We start from the raw sequence: 18,885 nt of genomic DNA, 5'->3' as shown, positions 1-18,885 counted from the left end.
GGTTTTAGAGTTTTTTTTAGGAATTTTTTTAATAGGGTTTTAGGTATTTTTACCTAAAAATAGGGTAAAAATCCCCATAGGGTTTTAGGTATTTTTTTCTCCATCACATTCCTTTCAGGTCTATTATTTCATTTAATCTCATGATATACCTGTGAGTTAGCTAGAGTTCTCACCAGTTAAATATAATTTATGTTTGTCCTTGGGCACAGGAGAAAACTAGAAAATTGGCTCTAGGATTTGTTTATAACCATTTATAAAGCATGAATCATGGCATTAGAGAAATGTTGCAACTCAACAGGCCTTCGAGAGCCAGACATTATCCTTCATTCTCCGCACGTGGCATCCAAGTCTCAGGAAGGTGAAATGATTTACCCGAAGTCACACAGCCAGCAAAGGTCAAAGCCTGTTCTCGTTCCAGACAGCCGTTCTTTGTACCTGGAGGTACAATGACTCACTGGGCAGAGTTAGCAGAGGTTGCCAGGGACAACAGAGCAGATGAAAGCAAGGCTGAGAGCCTCTCTGCTGCATTCAGTTGGCTGTGGTACAGCTTCCTGCCTCTGGTGCCACGTGGGACCATGTCCACCTTGCATCTCGGCATCTTGCTTCCCACAAGGCCTCCCTGGTTTCCCAACCTAGTCCTAGTCAACCCTTTAAAAAGTCTCTTGTCTTGGCTTTACACGAGACTTTTTTTTTTTTTTTTTTAGGTAGGGGTTTAAATTTTACTTTTTTAAGTAGTTTTATTGGAAACATATCTTACCTATCATAAAATTTACCCATTTCAAGTGTACAATTTAATGATTTTTTTAGGACCATTACTGAGAGGTGCAACCATCACTATAATCAGTTTTAGGGCATTTTCATCCTTCCATTAGATCCCTCACGCCCACTTTCAAGTTAATCCCCATCCCAACTTAGGAGGGATTGGATTTTTCTTATCCAGTTAAAAAAAGAAAGTAAAACAGAAGCAGGTAATTTTTTTTTATACTGCAAGAGTTTTGACCTGCTACATTCTCTTCCTCCAAAGAACATTTTGCGCCCATGAAGATAATCTGCTCACCATGTTGGTTTATCTCCCAGAGGGTGGGTCATGGGTTCATATTCACTGGGATAGTAACTCCCACTTGAACTCTGAGATGTGAGTGAGTTTCTCTTTCCCGCCTTCCTGGGGCTACGTGGGCAAGATTGCTAACTCTCCTGGTTGTGTCCCTTCCGTCTTCCCATCTCTAGGACACTGTGAGGTATAAAGACATGGAAGATTGGTCCAAGCCCCTTCCCACTCAAAGAGCTGCTCCCCTTGCCCCATCTGACTGGCTCAATGCCAAACTACTCCATTTTCCGGTGAGTAGGAATGCAGAAAGTGGGAATTGAGTTTCCCCCAGCAATTCTCCGGATGGCAAGCTATTTCTACAGGTCACTTTATGTGCTCTGTCCCCTGCTCCTTTCCTATAGTATTTTCATAACGACACAGCTCAGAAACCACCCATGGACTCAACCATAAGGAAATGGCCAAATACATCATCGAATATATATTTCTATAGAACCATTAAAATTATGCTGTAGAAGACTATCTCATGACCTAGAAACGTCTGTGGGATATCACATTGAAGGAAAAAGAGGACACACAATTTTATTTATTCAAAAAAAATTTTTTTTTTAATTAATTAATTTATTTATTTTTGGCTGTGTTGGGTCTTCGTTTCTGTGCGAGGGCTTTCTCTAGTTGCGGCGAGCGGGGGCCACTCTTCATCGCGGTGCGTGGGCCTCTCACTATCGTGGCCTCTCTTGTTGCGGAGCACAGGCTCCAGACGCGCAGGCTCAGTAGTTGTGGCTCACGGGCCTAGTTGCTCTGCGGCATGTGGGATCCTCCCAGACCAGGGCTCGAACCCGTTTCCCCTGCGTTAGCAGGCAGATTCTCAACCACTGTGCCACCAGGGAAGCCCCAAAAAAAAAAAAAATTTTTTTTTTAGCTGTTCAATTAATGTTCATTGGAATATAGTTGATTTACAATGTTGTGTTAGTTTCAGGTGTACAGCAAAGTGATTCAGTTATATGTATATATGTATTCATTCTTTTTCAGATTCTTTTCCCTTATAGGTAATTACAGAATATTGAGTAGAGTTCCCTGTGCTATACAGTTGGTCCTTGTTAGTTATCTATTTTATATACAGTAGTGTGTTTATGTTCATCCCAATCTCCTCATTTATCACTTCCCCTCATGTTTCCCCTTTGGTGCCACACAGTTTTATATACAGCATGAAACCCACCTCTGCCAGTGTATTTACATGTGTGAATCTGAGAGCTTGTGCATCAACTAAATCTGGACCAAAAAACCACCAACATATTAATAGCGGTTACCTCTGCATGGCAGGAGTATGGGTAACGTATCCTGAATTATTTCTATCTTTCTGAATTTTTCACGCTTTGCACAATGGACACAGATTACTGTTGGAATGAGAGAAAGAACCGGAAGTGTTACAATAAAAAGAGGACAACATGGGCTCCCCGGGGCTAAAAGTGCATCTTCCTCGAGATCACCGTAGCCCAGGTGCTCTGTCATCGTCAGGCTCTTGCTCTTATTAATATTGCTGTTATTACTGCGCTAATCACGGTGTACATAACTCCTTCCTCCGTGCTAATCATCCAGCACACCTGGGAGGCTGATCTCGGTCGAGGAGACGTGGAATCCCAAGGAGACAGACAGTTTGGACCGAGTTCAGAGGCAAGTTCGCCAAACGATCAAGGGAGCAGGGAGGGCTGTTGCTGGCGAAGAGATGAAAGGCTTTCTGCTTTTATAGCTCCACTGAGCAGAGGCTGGGGGTTGGGGCACTTGAAAACAGCCCCAAGACACATGAAAATCATGAACGATGAACAGGGAGGAGGGAGCCCGGTGTAGCCTGGCGCAGGCTGGTGATCGGATGCCCTGGTGACGGGGAAGGGAAGAGAAAGCCTCCCATTCAGTAAGTAGAACACAATGCTGCCTCGTCCCGGGAAAGCACTGGCTTCAGGGAGCAGTGGATGCCTTCAGTTCTATATTCCGCAAGGTGAGGGGGTCTGGTTAGAAGCCCGGATGCAAACTGCCGCCATCAATCACGGGCCCGGCACTTCTGCAGCCAAGCTCACCTCGGCGTCTGCAGCCTCGGAGAGCTGCCCTGCCCTGCTGCTTCAGCCCAGGGGCCTCTGCTATTTATTTATCTTTCTCACACCGGCTCTTTCAGAAGGATTTCCTCAGAGGCCTCTGCTGCCCAGTTTTACATTAAATGCAGCTGAGAAGTAAGTGTAGCTCGACAAAAGACTTGATCTTTGCCCTTAACGAGCTTACACAATAATCATGAGGTCAAAGCGATGACCTTTCGTAGGTGTTACTGGCGGAGCTCTGGCACCTCCTGAAAAACCTGGGGGCCCAGAGCCTGAGGACCGGGGTGAAACAGGGTAACTCCAGCAAAGCCGAGCAGGGTCCATCGAACACAGCAAATCAAGCTGAACAAACTGCAGTGTCACTCCACTTCCCAGGCTCACAGCCAACATCCGTTCCCATCCCAAAAGGAGGACCCCCTGAATGCAAGCCCGGGGGCTTTCAAGCACGAGAATCATGCTATCCGATCCTTCTCTCAACATCATTCTGCTGAAGGATGGATAGCAGAGCAAGAGACAGGAAGCGAGGGAGACCTGTCAGGATGCTACCACAAGAGTGGGTGAGAGACACCAAAATCTTGAGCGAAGCAGTGGCAAAATTGAAGGGAAAGCAATGGGTGACAAACGCCACTCCAGCGCGGAACCCACAAAAGTTGGGGATGGCCCTCGTGCCGGGGCCCACGTCTCTAGAATTACTGGCCAATAGGTGTTGATTCTAATTCGTGCCTGGGACGTCAGAAACCAAGAACCAGGGGACCAGGTGAGGTGGTGGTGTCGTTTTAGACATGTTGGCTTTAGAATTTGAGCAAAGCTTCTATTCACTCATGGATTTTCACTGCGGGCTGGTAGAAATATAGCTCTGAGCTCAAGGGAAGGGTTGAAACAAGGCAGGTAGGTTTATGAGTTGACCCACGCAACAGTGGTGGTAACAGGACAACTCGGGGGAGGGAATACAGCGAGAATGAAGGAAAGTTGAGAAGAAAACCCTGGAGAAAGTCCACTTTGGGGAGTGTATTTGGTATATGAGGGGTATTCAGAGGAAGAGCTGATGATAAAATATCCAGGAGAATTCAAGACGTGGGCTATAAAGAGAAGCCATAGAATTAATTCATCTTCGTTCACTATGCATCCAAAGAGCTCCCTCTGCGTATCGGGTACCAGGTGCTTCTTGAGGTAGAGGAGTGAGTATGAGATGGGCCCTGACATCGGGAGCTCATGGTCCAGGACAAGAGACACAAGAGCTCTAACAGGGGAGGAGAAGATGCAGGGAGAGATGCCGAGGACAGAGGCTGGTGTGATGCAGCCGCAAACGAGGAGCTTCAAGGACAGGCAGCCGCCACCAGGAGCTGGGAAGAGGCAAGGAAGGAGCTTACTCGGAGGACTCCTGGCCTCCAGAACTGTGAGAGAATAAATGTCCCTTGTTTGAAGCCAGTTGGTGTCACTTTGTTACAGCAGCCAGAGGAAACTCGCACACGTAGGTGCAAGAATCCAGTTTCTGGCTGTAAGTTCCAATGCGCCACAGAAGCCTTAAAGGGAAGTCGTACAAGTGTTGTAGGAAGGAGGGTGGCGGTCATGGCCAGCGTGGCAGGGGCGTGGCAGGCACGTGGGACCCCACAGAGGAGAAATGAGCAGACTCGGAGCCACTTTGTCACAGCCCAGCCTGCAAGGCCACCGGTCCCCATGCTTCTCCACTCTGCTCCTTCTCCTAATGGACCAAGGATGCTTTATTTCTAGGTGTAGGAAAGGAGGAAGAATGTCAGGTATAAGAAAGAACTCAGAAGCAACCTAGTCTAAACCCATCTTGGGCATGAACCTCTGTGCAGGAGACTGTTAAAAGGTAAACAGCCTCTGATTGAACAGAATAAGATGCTCTGTTCTTACCTGGTAAACTGTGCATTGTTTACTAGCCCAGCTGCTGTTAGATTGAAAGGAATATCTTCTTTTTTTAATTAAAAAAAATTTTTTAATTGAAGTATAGTTGATTTACAATGTTGTGTTAATTTCTGCTGTACAACAAAGTGATTCAATTGTACATATATATACATTCTTTTTTTTTGTATTCTTTTCCATTATGGTTTATCATAGGATATTGAATATAGTTCTCTGTGCTATGCAGTAGGACCTTGTTTTATGTGGGATATTTTCAACATATGAGAGAAAGCATAGAGTTGCTATACTTACTATATAAAAATTAAATGAATAACTAACTAATTTTAAATTACGTCTTACTGGGATGTACAACAGTATGGATATAATGGCAGTATTTTATATGAAAATATTCAAGCTCATTAATAATCAAATAAAATAATGAGCTATTATTTTGTATCTATCAATTTGAATTTTCAATTAAAATATCCAGAATTTGTATGAGGAAATATTTATACCGTGCTGGTGGATGTGCGAAATTATTTAATCTTTCTGGAAGGCAGCTAGGCAACCCTTGCCCCGAAGCCCTAGAATTCTGCATCTCCTTTGACCCAGCAATTTCTCGTCCAGAAATGCCTCGTAAGGAGAGACCTTGTCTGGGCATAAAGATTTAGATCCAAGGATGTTTGTTATGGTAGAAAAGCATTACGGGGACTAGAATATAACCTTATATCTCAGCCAGAAAAAAAAAAAAAAAATCCTATTTAGGAATAACTTCTATCATGAGAAAAGTAAGTTATGAAGCAGAATGTCCAGTATAATTTCAATTTTAGTTTTTGCAAGAGAGAAAGATAGAAAGAATATAAGAGAGAAAATAGAGATTAAAGTACTAGACATTTATACACTTTATTAATTATTAAACCACTAATTTTTTATTAATTGAATTTCTCCATGCAGTGAGCTTTGAGCAATTTTAAATTTTCTTCATTTTGCTTCTGGTTTTTTTTCAAAAAAGTTTCCAGAATGAACTTGTGTGGCTTTTGTAATAGAAACAATAACAGTTTTGTGGAAAAAAAAAAAAGTACGGATCAGTGTATGTTACAGGAAATAGCTGATTTTCAGCACCTAAAATTAATAGTTTTCCAGCGTAATATTCTGTTCAACAGAGTGAAGGAAATTTTCTTCTCTCATATTCAAGGAGGTTAGCGATAGGCGAGAAACCTTGGCCTCGTCCACATTCAGCTTTCATTTGATTTAAAAACTGCATTGCTTTATCCTGCCACCCCGCCTCCCCCATGTTTTTTACAAGATCTGGGAACTATAAAAAACTGCCAAATAAAATGCAAACTTTCCAGTTGTCTTATTTCCCTGGGTTATACAGGATCTTCCAGTTAAACTAAAATCCAACCTACTGTCAGATGTTTGAATTAATAAGATTCTTTTAGTTGAGTCCTACCAAGTATGGCTGAATAAATGAAATAGATTTAGGAATTCTCCCCAAGCTGCAGAGAATGGGTGAGCTCAGTTACCTTGGTAAGTATTGCTCTGAAATCCCCCTGAAGTTGAAACTCAGAGGAAAATAGGTGTCAATGTCTAAGGGTTAAACTCACTTTCTGTCCCAAGGGATGTCCCTAGGGAAACAAAAATAGAGGAAACTCGAAAGAAGATGACAGTGTTAGAAAATTAGAACTGGGAGAAAAACAAATATGATGACTTAACCCCTAACAGAGAAGACTCACTTAAACATCACGGGTTTCAGATATTCAAAGAATTATGATAAAGAATAAGAGCCAATGGGATTTGAAGAGATTTCATGATAGAAGCAAACCTCCTGGCAGCTTAAGGTTTATGGAACACTAAAGTAGCCTACTGATGCATGTATTACTCTTCTTTCTTTTGAGAATTCAAAGTGTAAGACAGAAAAGTATCTGCTCACGGTCATCCCTGATGGCGGAAAAGGATAAACAAGGACATTTATGATGAATAGTGCCCCTGTACCCATCTGTGCTGTCCACTGCCCACTCCCATGGTTCCTTGATGAGTTTACTTGTCTTGAGCAGCTGGAGGGTTTGTCCGCGGGTAGACAGGTGCGTCCATGGGGGTCTGGAAGAGCCAGGAGGCCACAAAAAGGTAGAACCTTTTTGCAAATGTTTTGGGATTAGCAAAAAGTCTTTTGACTATGTTTCAAGTGTTTTCAGATCTGCTAAAATCCAACTAGGGTTTGCCCCTGAGAACCTTCTTGTTTAAATGCTTTATGCTTGTTTATTTTAAGAAAAACATAGGTTTGGTGTTTCTGGGTCCGTGGACGCTTAGCTCATTCGACTGGGTTTGTAAGTCTGTTCAGTATCCACAGTGTCTTATGGGATTCGAAGGAAGTTGTCTCTCCACCGAGGGCTTGAGAAACAGAAGCCAGACTGCAAAAAGCCTTGGTTCAGCTCTGTCCGTCTGAACCCTCCAAGGGTTCTTAAGCTGCGTTTGGGTTAAAGTATCAATGTTTCCCTCTCATTGTCTGGGCTGAAACCCACAGGTTTGCCTGAACACGGGAAAATGTGTTAGAATTGTTGTCAGGGACTTCCCTGGCAGTCCAGTGGTTAGGACTTCGCCTTCCAATGCAGGGAATGCAGGTTCGATCCCTGATTGGGGAGCTAAGATCCCACAGGACTCACAGCCAAAAAACCAAAATATGAAAAAAACAGAAGCAATATTATAACAAATTCAATAAAGACTTTGTAAATGGTCCGCATCAAAAAAAAAAAAATCTTTAGAATTGATGTCGGAAAAGTGATCTTGCTGGATGAAACTTTCCTAGGAAACATGCAGAAGGTCTCAAGTTCAGAACATCAGCTTGGATAAACCCTCATCGTTTGGCTTCTGGGCTCATTTGTACCCAATGCTAAGTTGAGTGGCCTAAATGTTTAAGTCTGGACAATGTCAGTTATTTAACATTTATACCTTTGTTTCTGCTGTGTGCACCAAACTGTGCTAGTTAGGAAGTTTATGAAACAGATATAATATATGGTCCATGTAACTTTAAGAGGTTGGGTTTGTAGGTGTGAAGCCATTAATATGTAATTAATTAAAGATTGCGTGGCATAGATTTCAAGAGTGACAGGAATTCATTGGAGAGAAAGCTCTGGTTAAAGAACTCGTTAAATATAAGTTGCCCCAACATAGCCTTAAGTATACCAGGAGGGGCAATGAAAGAGAGAGACAGACAGACAGACAGAGGTGTAAGCAGAAAGAAAATTAATTATAGGCTCATGTGGAGGTGGCACAGCCTATGGTCAGAATGAAGCCTAGTTTGAGTAGAATGGAGGGTTCTTCTATTTGGGAGTCATGGAAAATAAGGTTAGAAAAGCTTATTGGAGTAAGGCCAGGCAACTGTGTTTATCCTTCATGCAGAAAGCCCTAAAGCACCATTGTTGGCTTTGAAGCACAAGTGTGGAAACTGCAGTGTTGAAGCAAAATTAATATGAAGGGAGTATGTAGGATGAACTAAAGGGTGACTAAGCTAAGGTTGGGAAGCCCAGCTTGTAGCTGGTGGAAAGGTCAAAGTACAAAGTGAACAGCTGATACGCACACAAAATTTGGTAGTCTCGTCTCAAAGAATCCCTTGGGATGTGTTTGCTGCTGTGTGCCTTAGGATAATTATAAGTACTGGCAATTTCATATGCTTCAACATAAAAACTAAAAGTCTAGAGGTATGTGGACTTCAGGTATGGCTTGATCCAGCAGCTTGATGATGTCACCTAGATCCCAGTTTCTATTTCTCTCTCTCCTCTTTGCCTTTTACCATGTCAGCTTCCCTCAGAGGCTGGCTCCCCTCTCATTAGGAGAAGAGTGGCTTGCAACTCCTTTGGGAAAATAAAAGAAATTTCTTTCCCAGACGCCCCTAGCAAATGTCTCCTCTCAGTTCCTTGGCCTAAAATTAAATGCTCATCAATGAACCAAATACAGTGGCCAGGGAAACGGGATGAGGGCATTGTATTAAGCCAATTAGGATCCACCTTAGTGCTGAGGGTGGGATCAATCTCACCCAAAGTCACATGGCTTTAAAATTTGAGGTCCCACTAGGAAGGGGAGAAAAGGCAGTGGATGAAGGAAGGCAACCAACAAATGTCCACTGAGACATCATTTTGCTGTTATGTTTGTTTTCTCCTCCTACAGTATTGCTCCCAAAGGCACGGGGCAGGAAAGAGCTGGTACCTGGAGACCCTCTAGCCAAGACCCAGACAATCCTTGGAAGCAAAGAGGGGAGAAGGCCAGCTCTGTGCCCAAGCAGAGGCCCTGTCTTCTACTCCCTGCTGGTTGAGGAGGTTTGGATACAATGGAATCCAGAAACGGTCAGAGGCACAGATGTGGAGTCACTGCTTGCTGATTCAAAGGAAGGGTTATTAACATCACTGAAAAACGAGGTCTTCGTGGAAATGGGGCAAATAAAGCTGCCCATGGCGTTGCAGATCTTAGGACCAGGGGAAAATAAGATTCTCCACCTTGTCACCAACGCTCATTTTGGTGCTGGCCAATATTTTCTTGATAGTCCTAACAGCATAGAGCAGATCATCCCTAGAACCCCAGCCCCATACGGCCAGACCTCTTTCTAAGGCTCTAACCAATACGCAGAGCCCATTATGCCTGCCCCAAGTGGATTCATTACCAGATACTTCACCTCACTGAAACTCATCCACCACATTCCTGCCCATTAACGCAGACTCCAAAGCTTTTCCTGCAGTGTATCCCCATCGGCCTGGCCAGGCACTTGCTGGGGAACTTTGTGCCATCTGCCAATGTAGAGATTTCCTGGTGCCTGTTTGTCTGGATCATTTATTGGGTGGGTGGAGGGAGTTAAAGACTGGTGCCCACACCCCATCCGTCTCTGGGAAGAATCCCTATTTTCCACCTGCAGGGCATCAAAGTCAATCTTCAGTGACTCATAGCTGTTCTGTCTCTGGTGTTGTATTCAGACCCTTCCAGTGCCTTTGCACCTGGAGGTGCTGCAAATGCTGCTTTTGTTTTTAGGTGCAACCGTCACAAGGCAGCTAATATAAAACAAGACAGGTGTTTGCATCATAAAATGAATCAATGGCGTCAGGGGACTTGGTGGCCTCCCTTTTTTTTTTTTTCTGATTTCTTCAGATGCCTCGGCACCACCGCTCCACCAGGGTGACAGCTGGCTGAACAGGACCAAAGGGAGCCTCAGCTGGACACTGATTTTATGATGACTCAGCGGCTCAGCAATAAATAATAAAAAATCAACTTTCACCACTCTTTCCAAATGCACTCCAGCCTGGGAGTGCTTTGCACTGTTTTCATATGAGTGTGTGGATCCCAAGGCAGGCTTTTCCTGCAAATGCCCCAAGAGCAATTAAAGACTAAATAGGGTTGACAGATGTTGGTAACATGCAAGCCAGCCGGGGAAACACCCACCTCACCAGATGTGTGCGTGGAAGGCGAGCGGCCTTAGCATCTGTAAGATTGAATCGATTAACATCTAAAACGGGGGTGGCGTGGCCAGGAAGTGGGAGGTGGGCAAAGATGGGAGGAAGCTGAGTTCTGTAAGGTTCCAGCTCGATCACTGGGCATTCGCCAAGGTCAAGGAAGGATGGGAAAGTACGCTCTGCTTAGAAAAATCGGCATCCTATTTGCAATGTCATTCCAAGTACTTCTGTCACTGTAGAGGAGGTGGTGTTTCACCCAGAAAGAATCTACTATCAATTCCTGTAACTGACGGCCTTAAGCCTACATCCTGCTAAGATCTGAGCTATATAGCCTGACCCAAATTTGTTTACTTATTCTTTTTTTTTTTTTTAATTTATTTATTTATGGCTGCGTTGGGTCTTCGTTTCTGTGAGAGGGCTTTCTCTAGTTGCGGCAAGTGGGGGCCACTCTTCATCGCGGTGCGCGGGCCTCTCACTGTCGCGGCCACTCTTGTTGCGGAGCACAGGCTCCAGACGCGCAGGCTCAGTAGTTGTGGCTCACGGGCCCAGTCGCTCCACAGCATGTGAGATCTTCCCAGACCAGGGCTCGAACCCGTGTCCCCTGCTTTGGCAGGCAGATTCTCAACCACTGCGCCACCAGGGAAGCCCTGTTTACTTATTCTTGATGGAAACGAAAGTATTCATCCTTCCTAGTAACAAAGAACTGCAAAATAAGACAGTGATAGACCATGTTTCACCTGCTAGAGAGACTACTCTTTTTAACGGTATCATTCAACGCCACAAAGGATGTAAATTGATACAGTCTCTGGGAGACAATTCAGCAATACCTATCAAGAGTTCAATCCCCAGTAATATAACACCAGTGAACAGAAAAAAAACCTTCATGTAGATTTTAGCTTGTGAACCTCCTCCAGAACCTGCATCAGTAACATTCAGCAAAGGGACTTCCCTGGTGGTCCAGCGGTCAAGACTCCACGCTCCCAATGTAGGGGGCCAGGGTTCGATCCCTGGTCGGGGAACTAGATTCCGCATGCATGTTGCAACTAAGAGTCCGCATGCCGCAACAAAGATCCTGCAACTAAGACCCGGCGCAGCCAAAATAAAAATAAATAAATAACATTCAGCAAATATTTATTTACCATGGACCAGACAGCACGGCAAGGAAGGAGGGACACACGAGATGATGATTAGAGAGCTATTGCTAAACTGACGGCGTCCACCCGGTCAATGGGGTCAAACAGGGCAATAGCATCTCTTTCCTCTTTTGAATGTTTCCCTTGGAAACTGCTATAGCTCTTAGAAGAATGATGAGAAAGGTCAAGGTGAAAAGAAAACTGTTTTGCTCAGTCCTTACTAAGAGCCAGGCTCTGGACTGAGCACTTTATGTATGTTATCACTGGGGTCTGCTATTCCCCTGGCTTGTCGGTCTGCAGATGGGTCGGGGGGGGAGGGGGCTTTACAGCCGAGTTACAGGCTCTAACGGCAGAAGGAGGGCATGCTGGGTTTTTCTCTATTCTCTTAATTCCTTCCTCTGCGAAGCTATCCTCTCCTCCGAGCTTGGAGCAGGGGAGGAAGAGAAGAGAAGCTCTTTCTTGATGGGCACCGGTTAACCCCCTGTCCCTTTCCTCCAGCCACTGCAGGGCTTGACACAGACTCTTTGCCTTCTACTGAGTTTTGTCGGCTCATTGGATACATCCGCAGAGAACCTACCGCCTCTCCGGGGCAGGTGAACGCACGTTCTTCAGCTGGTCACTGGAGGGGTATTTGATGACATGTCCAGCCTCCTTCTGAGACCCGCCGTCATCCACAAATGTCCCTCTCGGGCAGAGCCCGGGACTCAGCCCAGCAGAGACCTTATTTCAAGTCATTTGCTTGCTCACAACACCTACAAGGTAGGTGGCAGTATTTCCATTTTCACCAAGGGGGAAGCCAGGGCTAAGCAGTGGAGCGCCCGGTTTTTTTGAGCACCTACTGTGTGCCAAGCCTGGGCCGAGATATTTATAGGCATGGGTTCATTGATTTTACACAGCAGCTGACACATGAAGCCAAAGCAAGCATTACACACATTTTAAAAATGAAGAAATGGAATCTTCGAGACTCTTTTAAGTCATTTGCCCTGGGGTCAACCAAAGGCTCTGATTCCAGAGGCTCCTGCCCCAGGCTTCCTGATTTCCTGGTTGGGCAGAAAGGGAGGCTCGTGACCTCCACCTTCCTAAAGACGAAAGACGCTTTAAGTCAAAGACAGTATGACCATTAGGAATATTTCGATTTTTTGTTAGCAGGTTTCTGCCAGGAGAAACAAGTCAATAAAAATTCAGTTCTCAGGAATCTGGTAAACATTTACCCCAGCCACATTTACTGTCCATTCAGGTTTTTAGGGGATTTTTCAGTTAATCATTCTGGCAGCGTTTTTAGAAGAAAGCAACTCAATGCTCAATATCCTATGCAAACCAGATTTACAATTTTCCTTAAATATATGGAGTAATGATGTGGCAATACTACTGTCCAAGATGCTCAGACTGAAATCCTCACGTGGCATCAGAACTTGGGGGATCCCATGAGGGCAAGAAATGCATCCTCTTCGCCCCCATGTTCTCAGCACCTAGCATCGTGCCCAGTATACAGTAAGTGCTTAATGCACACCTGCTGCACGCACGTGGAAAGAACTTGCCCCAGGACTTAGTTTCTCAGTTCTCTCTCCCACTTCTGGGAGGGATGGAAATGATCAGTCTGGCTCAGAGATATTTAATAAATTGTTGGAGGTCATGTGGGTGATATAGCTGGTGGCCCTGGTTCCTACCCTGGTCCCCAGCTTACACTAAAGACCTGCCATAAACATCGAAGCAGAGAGAAGACCTTGCCCCCCTGGGGCTGGCGGCTAAAACAGGCCATCCTCCCCTTTAGCAAGAATCTGGCGCAGCTACTAAGGAATCCTTCTCCGCCCTGGCCCAGCCCTTGCCAAACGCGCACTTAGGCTGCTTGTTATTTGGGCGCGGGAGTTTGATGTGGTGAACATGCCGTGTGACTCTCTGCTGTCCTTGGGAACAGACACGGGGACAACTCTCCCTGCCATTCGCATCACACACTCTGGGCTCAGGCACCGATGTAGAGCCGCCCCCATAAAACTCGACTCTTGCAAAATTTCAGAGAAGTCAAGTGAGCAGCGGAGGGTCACCCAGTCCAAAAATCATAACCCTCCCAAAGGGACCTTTTGTAACTTCAGGGCTTGATGAGGGTGATGCAGGGATCTGGGGCAATGTTTGTGCCGGTATTCTTCCATGAGACCTCCCTACCACGTGTTAATTGTTTAATGAATTTGTATAAAATAGGGGCCCAAGGAGACATGATGATGAAATGTAATGTAACGTGTAACGGACGTAATGTGGATCCTGGGATAGAAAATAAGGACATCAGGTAAAAACCTAGGAAATCTGAGTAAGGTATGGTCTTTAGGTACTAATGATAGTTAATAATAATAATGGTCTTTAATTAATAATAATGTATCAATAATCATGTATCATTAATTCCAAAAAATAGGGCAAACTAGATATCGGGTAAATGGGAATGCTCTATATTACATTTGTAATTTTTCTATAAATCCGTTCTAAGAAATAAAGTTTATAGATAGATAGATAAATGATAAATAGATATCCCCAGACTTTTTACAGGCATCCTTTTTTCCTTCTGAATACCGAATGAGTGATAACCCTTTGCCAGTGTGTCTAAGAAACTAAAATCTGGTTCTGTATTTTTTCTGTGTCCCTTTTTGTACCAGCTATGCAAGGATGCCTGTTCTTTGCTTCATGAACCTAAATTTTCAGCAAACGTGGGTCCTGATTGCAGGCTGACCCTCTTTCTGTTCCAAACCTGTAAAAGTGTGGAGGTCAAGTATTCTTTTCCTCTTCGTTTGGGCTGCTTGCGTGATGCACAGTCTAGGTCTTTCCAGACCGGTCTCTGCAGAAGGTTCTGCCCTCCCCACGCAAGCCTGGCCCACCCTGGCAGTGGGCTGCAGCTTCCCGCCCCTGACGGCCCCTCCCTGACCACTTCTGCCCACCGCTGTGTTTCCATCAAAATGTGCTGTGTGTGTCAGTAAAAGAGAGAGTTTTACATCTCGTTGGGGAAATCAAACATGGTTACCAAGGGGGAGGCGGGGAGAGGGATAAATTGGGAGATTGGGAGTGACATATACACACTACTGTATATAAAATAGATAACTAATAAGGACCTACTGTACAGCACAGGGAACTCTTCTCAATACTCTGTAATGACCTATATGGGGAAAGAATCTAAAAAAGAGTGGAGATATATATATATATAAAACTGATTCACTTTGCTGTACAGCAGAAACTAACACAACATTGTAAATCAACTATACTTCAATAAAAATTTTTTAAAAAAGAATGAGGGAATAAGGGAATGCATGTGTGGAACACACAGAGGAAGCCCTGCCAGGTCAAAACACCAAGCTGATAATTTGCGAAATATCAGGTGTCCACTCCTGGACTGTCTCACATTTCAGCTTATCCAGGAAAGTTTAGAGAGAGCGTCCCGGCCTCTCTTGGGAAAACAGGACACGCTGTACAAGGGGACAGCGCTAGTGTCTGGAAACAATAAAAAAGACAGGATGAAAATGCGCCTTGTAACATCAGCTTCCTTTTGTTTAGACGTAACATGGCGTTTTCAAAGTACATCTTCAAAGTTCATCTTCAGAAATGGAACCAAAATGTCTTCTTGTTTTCGCTGTGCTTAACCACAGCTGGGCTCCCTTAGAGTCTAAAGTAAAACCTGTGCGGTTTCAAATAGACTTTATTTTAGAGTGAAGGGTTTTTTTAAAATTTGTTTGGTTTTTGCCTATTATCTCACCTGCTATTAATTGGGGTTTTTTTTGTATTATTCATCAGAAAAGAGGAAATCACATTTTCCCCAAGGCTCAGAAATGTGGGAAAGAAGATTAAGGTGAGAAAAAGCTACCGTAGAATTGTGTAGAATTTGAAGCAAATCATTGTGTATAAATCTTTACACGTATAGAGCAACTTATAGAAACGCAGCAAAGGACAATATTCCCATTCCAAAACTGGGATGGGAGAAACTAGAAACAATTAAGTTAGCAAATTACTAGTACGAATATCTAGAAAATGGTAGAGTGTCCACAAATGCCTTGGGGAATTTACTAGTGCCGAATATCCTGCATTCTGTTTTTTTTTTTTTAAATAAAGCCTTCCTTTTTCTTAAATATGTACAATATCACCAGGAAGGGGAGATAACACCAGACTGTAGGGAAAGGCCTAAAGAAAAAGCAGATGGTCGCCTCTTTTGCAGGAGCCATGTAATTTCATGGTGCATTTTCTGTTCATGGCTTCACTGAAATTCAAGCCCAGGGGCCAATTCTTTCTGGCAGAGGGGATGGGCTTAGGGGGCAGGGAGCAAGCAGCGAGAAGGGGGAAAGCTTAACAAAAGGTAGGCAGTCGGGTCTCTGCTTCTGGGTGAGTGTCTACTTTTTCCTCAACCGGTAACTTTCTGGGCTTCAGCCAACCAAGGCCCGTGATGGTCACACCAGCCCCATCTCTGCTGGTCAACCGCCCTCTACGTCACCTCATTCAAATTCCTGACGGATTGGTCCAGCTCACCATTTTGAGTGAGGTCACACAAGTCAAAGGTCAGAGACTAGCTTACTGATGGATGACCTTTTAGGTCAACACCTGGTCCTTTGGGACAACAAGGATTGTGCATGATTAGGTTCCCCCAGAAGTGTATGTGGGTGGGTAGCTACCCTACAATGCGTAGTCAGTAGCAGTTGGAAAAGAAAGTAATTGAATCTCTACAACAGTCGTTATTCAAAGTGTGGTCCCCGGACCAGCAGTATCTGTACCAACTGGGAAATTGGTAGGAATGCAAATCCCCAGGCGCCCCCAGACTTACTGAATCAGAAACTTAGGGGGTGGGACCCAGTAATCTGTGTTCTAATCAGCCCTCCTGGGGATGCACGTTGAAGTTTCAGAACCACTTGTCTAGAATAATCTCAAAATGTCTTCAAGCTCCATGCTGTAGAGACTGAAGGGGAAGGCAAGTTTTATTCCCTTGAAAAGACTGTAGAAGAATGAAATAATGCCATTTGCAGCAACATGGATGGACCTAGAGATGATCATACTAAGTGAAGTATGCCAGACAGAGAAAGACAAATATGATATCGCTTATATATGGAATCTGAAAAAAATTACAAATGAACTTATTTACGAAACAGAAATGGACCCACAGACAGAGAAAAACATATGGTTACCAAAGTAGAAGGGGGGGAGCAGATAAATTAGGAGAATGGGATTAACATATACACACTACTATATATAAAATAGATCACCAACAAAGACCTACTGTATAGCACAGGGAACTATACTCAATATTTTGTAATAACCTATATGGGAAAAGAATCTGAAAAATATATGTATATACATATTTTATATGTATGTATAACTGAATCACTTCTCTGTCTACCTGAAACTAACACAACTATACTTCAATTTTAAAAAAAGAGAAGAGAAATTAAAGGCATAGAATCAGAAAGATATAAGCAAACACACACAAAAAAGACTATGGATTAATGTATTTTGATGGGCGAATGGGTAAATTAAATGTGATGTATACATACAGTGGGATATGATTCAGCCTTTAAAAGGAAGGAAATTGTGATGTGAGCTACAACATGGATGAACCTTGAAGACATTATGCAAAGTGAAATAAGCTAGTCACAAAAAGATAAATCCTGTAGGACAGGGGTCCCCAACCCCCGGGACCAGTGCTGGGCCGCAACAGCAGGAGGTTAAGTGGCGGGCAGCAAGCGAAGCTTCATCTGCTGCTCCGAGTCGCTCCCCATCGCTCCCCATCGCTCCCCATTGCTCCCATTACCGCCTGAACCATCCCCCCGCCCCGCCATCCCCCCCCTCCCCGCCATCCCCCCCTCCCGTCTGTGGGAAAATTGTCTTCCGCGAAACTGGTCCCTGGTCCAAAAAGGCTGGGGACCTCTGCTGTAGGATTCCACTTACATGAGGTCCCTAGAGGAGTCAAGTTCACAGAGGCAGAGAATAGAGTAGGTTTCCAGGGTAGAGGGGAATGGGGAGTTACTTTTGAATGGGTACGAAGTTTCAGTTTGGGTGGATTAAAATGTTCTGGAGACGGATGCTGGTGAAGATAGCACAGCAACGTGAAGGTACTTAATACTACCAAACTATACACTCAAAATGGCTTAAGTAGGAAATGTTATGCTATATATACAGATACATATGTCGGGAAGGACACAGAACTCCAGACCAGGTGCCTCCTCCCAGTCTGCCCTTGGTGAGTGGTCAGGACACTGTGCAGAGGTGTGGCCGAAACACACTTCTAAGGAGGGTGGGCCCTGCGCATCAGAGGAAGGGGCAGTGGCCCAGCAGCTCAGGGGCCCACACCACACCCAGAAGGGAAGCGTCTGTCACGGTGCGGTCCTCCCCACTTCCTGCAGCCCAGGGAACTCAAACACCTGCGGGCGTGAGCCGCACAGCTGCAGGTGCGGGTCCCAGCCCGACCTTACGGGAGACGCGGGGAATGGAGCCAGCGCTGGCCCACAGCAAGGCTACCCTGGGCTTCCTGGCCTGCCCGCCCACCCTCATTTGGAACAGACGGGGCGTTAATCAGAGGAGCTGCGTCTCCAGGGCCCACTGATGAGGGCAGCCAGGGCTGCTACCGGAGAGTTTTCTCTGGGGACCACAACAAACACACAAGAGGAACCATTCACCACGACGGTGACCTTCCCGGCTGTACAACTGGGGGAAACTTTCTGCCAACACATCACCAGTGGCTGGAGACCTCATCTGGCAGAACACAGACTCTCCTTTTTTTTTTTTCCATAGTTACACTTTCATTTATTCTGTTCATCAGCACTTCAAAACATTCTAAAATATGACTCTTTCATGAAAAATTGCAAAAATGACCTCACAAAGTTATGATGACATTTTAGCTTGTGAGTCCTTGTGAATGATAGCACATAAATAGTCCTGAGAAAGAAAAAATAAATGAGTTAAAAACTTGGAAAGGAGAAGGTAAAACTGTCATTATTTGTTGATGAAATGGTACTAGCTAAACTCTAGAGAATATCCCCAACACTGTTATATAGTGAAGCGGGGGGGGGGGGGTACAAAATTAATATACAATATTAGGAGTTTGCCTATATACAAACAATTAATTAGAAAATAGGAGTAAAAAGAGTAAATATCTAGGGAAAAAAGCTAATAGGAAATGTGGAAAAATACATCAAAAAAATAAATGCTAGGGAATTCCCTGGCATTCCCTGGACCCTAGTGGTCCAGCAGTTAGGACTTGGCGCTTCCATTGCCAGGGCCCTGGTCTAAGATCCTGCAAGCTGTGCAGTGCAGTGAAGGAAGGAAAGAAAGAAAGAAAGAGAGAGAGAGAAGGAAGGAAG

Source organism: Eschrichtius robustus, chromosome 20 (genome assembly GCF_028021215.1).
Source record: "Eschrichtius robustus isolate mEscRob2 chromosome 20, mEscRob2.pri, whole genome shotgun sequence".
Classification (NCBI taxonomy): domain Eukaryota; kingdom Metazoa; phylum Chordata; class Mammalia; order Artiodactyla; family Eschrichtiidae; genus Eschrichtius; species Eschrichtius robustus.
This window is presented reverse-complemented; position numbering follows the sequence as displayed.